We start from the raw sequence: 7,344 nt of genomic DNA on the forward strand, positions 1-7,344 counted from the left end.
CAGATTAGGATTCTGAATTCTAGAGAGGTTAAAAAAACTTGCATGTGGTCACGTGATAGTGGTAAAAAATGAGACTGGTATAAAGATCAGTTTAACAAAAAGCTCTCATTTTTAAATGATACACACAGATTATACTTGTTTCAGGCATTAAGCTGGAAGCTAGATCTAAAATGTCTTTATTTGTTTGTTTATTTTTTGGTGTCTTTCACCAAAAGGTAAACTCCGGATCACCAATGCTTGAAATAATGACTGGCAGTGTAGAAAGTGTGAAATGGGTATTTGTTGAATGAATGGAAGGGAAGAGGGGAGGGGAAGGGAAGAGAGGAGAGGAGAGGGGAGGGAAGGGAGGGGTTAGAAGGGAAGAAGGAATGGTTCTGACTTAGCATCTAACTGTTTTCATGTTCTCTTACACTAGTTCCACTTTCTATGTCTAAGTATCACAGGCCTGGGAGGGGGCTATCTAGTCATTTTGTCTCATTTTGTTTTGTATGCCCGCGAGATGCAAATTTTTATCTGACAGTAATTTTCCCACTTAAAAGTGACTCCCATTACTTGGTAGATACAGTCCTAGCTTTTAACTGTAACTTGGAGACAAATCACTTTGCAGTTTGGTTCTATTTCGTTCCTCTCAACCCACATTAGTAGTTCCAATAAGTTTGAGATTCTGAACTCTTATAGCTGACTATTACAAAATGATGACACAGTTACATCTATGTGATATTCACTAACTTAGAATTTCATTATCTGTCTTTTCTGCCTGAAAGCTTCTGCTGACCCTTTAATACCCAGCCTGATTATCACCTCCCTTGGGAAACCTTATAGCAGTTTGCCATATACTCAGCGGTCTGCTCCGTAGACCCTTGTATGGCTGTTCATACTTGTATTTTTAGTATTGTCATAATTATTTATACACACTACATATAAAGTTCAAAACATTGAAGATCATGTTGTCTTTATCTTTAAAAATGCCACAGCTTGAGTACTTGACACATGGTATGTGTTTAATACATTTTCGTCAATTATAGGAATAAATTATCTATAGGATTTCAAAATGGGCATTAATAGAATGAAGCATAAAAGCCCCGCTCTAACCTCAATAAATTATAGTTCGTCATGAAATCAAAATTACAGGAAAACAGGCATATATTTCTCAAAAGAGAAAAAAACTTACTGTGATGAATATTAAATCAGGTTATCAGTATTATTCAACAAAGCCCTATTACAGTAAATTTTGTTTTCTAACACTGTCTAAAAGAATAATTTGATAATTTCTTCTATATACTTATATATGAGGGATATTATACTCATTTACCTATTCACTCTTAAGTTTATTAATTAAACAATGTTATTGAATGACAGTGTGTTAGGTGTAAAATATAAATTACACTAGAATTAAAGAGAAAAAAGAGGAGTGGGGAGAAGAGAGAATTGTATGAAATTTTAAACTGGATTAAGTTTATGTCATATTTAAATTAATTGGATATTATAACAGGAAATAGAGTTTCAAAAAATGTTTTTGCAAATACGTAATTTGTATTCCTCATAAGTGAACTAATGGAAGTTGTTTTTTATGGATAAAACGTTGATCCTGGAAAGAGCAATATTTCAGTTATGTTCTACTTTGTTTAAAATGGATTAATAGTATTGCCACATGAGGATACTTTGAGATTTCAAATGGATAATTTAGTGATTATCACTTGATCAACTTTTGATAATGACATCTATTATTATTGTCACTCTTATGTTTTTCCAAAACCAATTCCTCCATAACCTAACAAGAGCTATGTAGTTAACATAAACTTTCCCTGCCTTGGTGTTCACTTTGGCTGATATATTTCCCAGTAATCAGTAGAGGTGGAAAAATATTCTTCTGCATTAAGGCTAAAATGCCTGGAGATTACTAGACCTATTGATGTATTACTAAAACTCTTCCATAGCATAATCTTAGTGTATTATCTGGGAAATGGTCTCAAGTACAGTTATTAAAACACTCTAATGCTTAGGAACCTCAGTTAGGCAACTAAGCTTTGCCACATTCATATTACAATGTGCAATTTTTAAGGCTGTACCTATACTCTCTGTCTCAAGTTAAACCACTGTGTTTAGTAAACAAGTCTGATTCTTAACTTCAATATGTGCACCTTTCTGCACCACCATTGTCATGCCCCTAAATGTCTTGGATTAGGCAGCTCCCTCAATCCTCACCTATCACAGTCAGCCACTTATTAAAGTATGGATGTCAGAAATCAGAGAGAAATTTAGCTCTTTTTCCATAGGCTCACTTATTTTAGAATACAAGGTGATGCAGAACAAAAGGTTGCTTCTGTAATGCCATAATCTCCCATTGAAATTCTGTTAGTCCCATCCCTTCAATCACACCCTTGGAAGTAGCAGTCCTTGCACTGTCTACATTTATTTAAGTTTCTAGGAAAACTCTCCTACTGCTCTCAGTTCCTCGCCTAAATAGTGTGCCTCTTTTCCAATTTTCCTTCGGTGCTCTTGTGATTTCTTGGTGGCAAATTTTATATTTTTCAACAAGAGATTAGAGAATTATTCAATAAGAAACTAGCAGCTTTGTTGTGGTTGAAGCATCCCACATGGACTTTTAATATTTTGGTAACTTTACACAATTAATGGTTTTTCTTGTTTTTCTTTTCTTTAAAACACAATTTAGGATTAGTCAAAAAGTGATATTATGGATTAAAACTTTTTTTTTTCAGAAAAATATCACATGTGCCTCATGATGTTATGTTATTTCAATAATATATACCATACCAGAACACCTAATAGATTTTCAAATTAATTTTATTTTACTTTGCCTTGATTGTAGAAGTGTAAATATTTATGATAAGGCATTTAAAGCTCAAGAGATATGATTATAGATTGAGAGGATTAATCTCCGGGTAATGCTGATATTACTATTTGGCATTTTTGCCAAGATCAGTTCAGATTCTGAAATGTTTTGCACTCCCTGCTTGACAGATTGCCTTTGAATATAGTTAACCCTGAAATTATTTTTCAATAATTTCTAATTATTTACAGTAATTAGAAACATGTTCAATAGTTTGAATTGGCAAATCACTGGTTTATTATTAACCATCCCTGTTTGTTATAGAATTACTTGAGATGGCTACCTTGTACAACACATAAATTTCTAAAGGGATAAATAATTTACTTTCAAGGCAGATGGCTGCCACTATCCAGGTTAACTCCACTTTCTATATGAAAGTATTAATATATCTTAACTGATTCTTTGAGCTCTCCTTTGATCTGGTCAACACTTTTTTTTTATTCATTTTTGGCATACAGTACATTGGTTAGACATTTATGTAGTTTTAAGACAATCTCCCTATTTGCTCCTTCTCTCCTCTAGTTTTCCACCTAACCAATATGTGTACAAAAGTACAGAAAATTTTTCTCCCTGATAAAATAGTGTATATAAAATCAGGAGTCCAAGGAGAGAGATACAGACTTGTTTCTCTGCCTTGTGTTTCTATGGTATTTTTTTATATATTTTCTTTCTTTCTTTTTTTTTTTTTTGTATTTTCTTATTGACTATGTGAAGCTGTGTTATTCGTGAGCTGACTAATTTGACTTATGTGGTCACACTAAGATTTGACATTATAAAGACTTCCTCAAGAACTTGATTAATTCATCTCTGTTCCTTCAGAAAATTCTTCTTTCTATTATTGAATTGATATTTGTAATCAGATAAAAATACTATAATAATGCTTCCTCAGTTTTCTATGAAATAAATAAAGACCAATGTTTCCATGAGAATTTATCTAATTCTTTCTCATGGAGTGACTAGTGCACCTGGAAGGAAGACCTCCCACAACACAGGTTGCCCAGAACTCTCTCTCCTAAATATAATATAGGGTTTTTTTTGGTTTTGATTAAAGCTGAACATACACCTATTCAATTACATAGCCATCCTAATTCTAGGAATATAGCTAACATAAATATGTGCATATTTTCATGAAAAGATATACAAGTATGTTTATAGCAGCACTATTCAAAATGGCTAAAAACCAGAAACTACCAAAATGTTCCTCTACAATAGATATGCATACATGAATTGTGGTAGAAATTTCAAAAGTGGAATAGTATATGGCAATTAAAGCAAACAAAACTACATACAGCAACCTATGTAAACCTCATACACACACAGCATTGAACAAATGATGCCTGACAATAAATAAGTACATAGTTTATTAAGAAAATTATCAACAGGTCAGAAAGTAACAATAGTCATTGTGGGAGGTTTTAACAATTCTACCCTCTTAGGAGATGATTGACTGAGAAATCAGAAATTTGTTAATGATATAAGGATGTGATGAATAGCATAATTAACAATTTGACCCATTTTGACCTAATATATCTATATTTATTTCTATCTATAAGAGTTCTCTAGAGAAACAGAACTAGGTTATATGCATGTATGTAATGTGTGTGTGTGTGTGTGTGTTATATGATATATATACACTCAGAGATTTATTAAAAGGAATTGGCTCCTGCCGTTAGGGAATCTGAGAAGTCTCACTGCTGTCCTCAAGCTGGAGACCCAAGACAGCTAGTGATTTAAGTTCCAGGCTGAGTCTGAAGGTCTGAGAATCAGGAGAACCAATGATGTAAGTTCTAGTCTAATTACAAAGACCTGAGAACCAGGAATGCCAGACTGAGGGCAGGAGAAGACTGATGTCTCAGCTCAGTCAGTCAGCCAGAGAGAACAGATTGTTAAATATAATATATATTTTTCCCTGTATCCAATAATGACATGTTTTAATCTTGGTAACTTTTGTTCAAACTTATCTTTTTATTCGCTAATTCATTATTCAGAAATGCCAAATCTGTTATATCTTTCTCTATACTGAGTTCTTAATTTTAATTATTATATATTAGAAAATCATAGATATTCTGTCTTTAAAAAACCTTTTTAGTCAATTTTTATAGATAATGCTCCGTTATAATTTAAGCATAGTAAATAAGCTAATATTCTGTAACTGATAATTATAATTTCTTTATTTTAACATTCTTGCTTATTTACTAATATGTTTAATGATTTTTTAAAAAATATATTATGTCCTCAGATTGTTTATTTTTTATTTTTTCTATTGGTAGGAGTTCCTTGAGGTTATCATTTGAAGTTTAATTTTTAGTATATTTGTTTCTATTAGACACCTAGAAGAACTACTAATTTTAGACAGCACTAAAATAAAATATTAACTAGTGTGCTTTGAACCACACAGGTAGCATGAACTCGTGGACCAAATTCAGGAGCATGTGGGAATCTGGTTAGGAATTTTTAAGGGATACTTATTTCATTTTGTTTGCTCTCATATAAGTAGAATTTGAGAAAGGCAAATATTCCCTCTCTCTGTAGGTGATTTTTCTCTGTAAAATCTTGTCCTTTGGAGCTCCAAGCTTCATAAGGGGTGGAAGTGGAGTATCTGTCTAATAAGAACTTAAAGTATTAATTGTATTCAAGCTGTCTCTTGTATTCTAAGCTAGACACCTGTTAAAACTCAGGTTTTATCCTACCAGATTCCTCCAGGGAAAATGCCAGTGGCAGAGCTCACCTCTCCTCCTCGAATAAAGCTTTTATAACATTTATGTAATTGATTTGCCTGCTATTCCAACCATGAAATAAAAAAGATTTATAGTATATTTCATGGAGAAATATTCAGTGTGTTGGATTGGAAGAGTTTCCTCTGGAAATTCCATCAGTGTTTGCTATAAATTTAAGCAAGCAATCTTTCTAAATTGTAAATGTGGTTATTTTACCTAGCTGAGTAAAATCAGTGGATCACTTTGATTTTAGATAAATTACAAAGTACTGAGCCTGGTGTTTAACTCTGTTTCTCCTGCTTAATCTCATCACATCTCAACTCATCTCCTGGGTATCAGCAAACTTGACTTACACACTTGCATTGCTCTAAGTGTGCCCTAATCTCTCAGCCTTCAGCCTTCCATGATTATGTTTTGATGATGTTACTAATAAACAACTCTAAAATATTGGTAGTTTTAGACAGTTCATACATAGTTTTTTATGCGTGAATCTGCACATCACCTTCAGTTTGGGCAGGGATTTTTGGTGCAAGGGTCAAATGACCTTGGCCTGACTTCAGCCTTTACATTTAGGCACACTCTGTTTGTCTTCATTCTGGATTCCAGGCTGAAGGAAAAATAACCCTTAGAGCATTTTTTTTTTCTTTTTTTTGGGGAGTGAGGGCTGGAAACAGAAGCTCAAGAGATTAGAGCAGGACCATGCAAAGTCTCTTAGAGCCTTGACTCAGAACTGACGTGCTGTTATTTCTGCCTACAGGCAAAGACATGGTGAAGCATAACATCGGTGAGGTGGGGAAAGGTCCTGCCCACAGTGAATCGTGGCATGGGAGGGGGAGTTATATTGTGAGATAATAATACATTCTAACACATCTCTAAAAAATGATATAGCCTTATAATTATTAAAAACTACATGGAAAAATAAAATGAAAATATTTACGAGGACATTAGAATGTATGTTTTACCATTATATTACTCATTATCTTTATTTGCAAAGTTTGTTGTATTTAACTTAATTGATTTTATTATATACTTCATAATAATATATTTTGGGGTTTTAAAAATTAGTTGATTTATTTCATTATTTTACAAATTTGGCATTCTAATGTATCATATATAACACTGCAACTATCAGCAATGTGTTATTTCATATTATGATTGTTCCAAAACCATTTTCTCTGGAATTCTGTATTGTTTATAAAATTTTCATCTCTTATTTTCTGTTTCTCTAAACCTGAAATTTATCCTAGCATGAGATTTCTCCCAGTTACTTCTATTTTTATTTATTAGCTTCTGATAACATGTTTTATTAAATACAGTTATTGGGGTAAACAAAAATACTCCACAATGTGTATCAAGATTAGGTCTAGCTATTTACTGAAGCAACCTCAATGATATGTAAAGTATACTTGATTGTATTTCATAGTTACCAATATTAGATTAACATTTGTCAGTTAAAAGAAAGTTATTTGCTATAGACTGAATATTTGTGTCTTCCCAAATTCATGTGTTGAAGCCCTAATCCCCAGTGTGATGGCATTTGGAGGTGGGGCCTTTGGGAGGTAATATGGTCAGGAGGATAGTGCCTTAATAAGAGGAGACATGAGAGATATGATATCTCTCTCTGCCATGTGAGGAAACAGCAAGAAGGGAGCCATCTGCAGACCAGTCAGAAGGCTCTCAGCAGAGCTCCACCATGCTGGCACCTGATTTTGCAGTTTTCAGACTCCAGAAATGTGAGAAACACATTTTTATAGTTTAAGCCACCTGGTCTGTATG

Source organism: Pteropus vampyrus, unplaced genomic scaffold (genome assembly GCF_000151845.1).
Source record: "Pteropus vampyrus isolate Shadow unplaced genomic scaffold, Pvam_2.0 Scaffold33, whole genome shotgun sequence".
Lineage (NCBI taxonomy): Eukaryota > Metazoa > Chordata > Mammalia > Chiroptera > Pteropodidae > Pteropus > Pteropus vampyrus.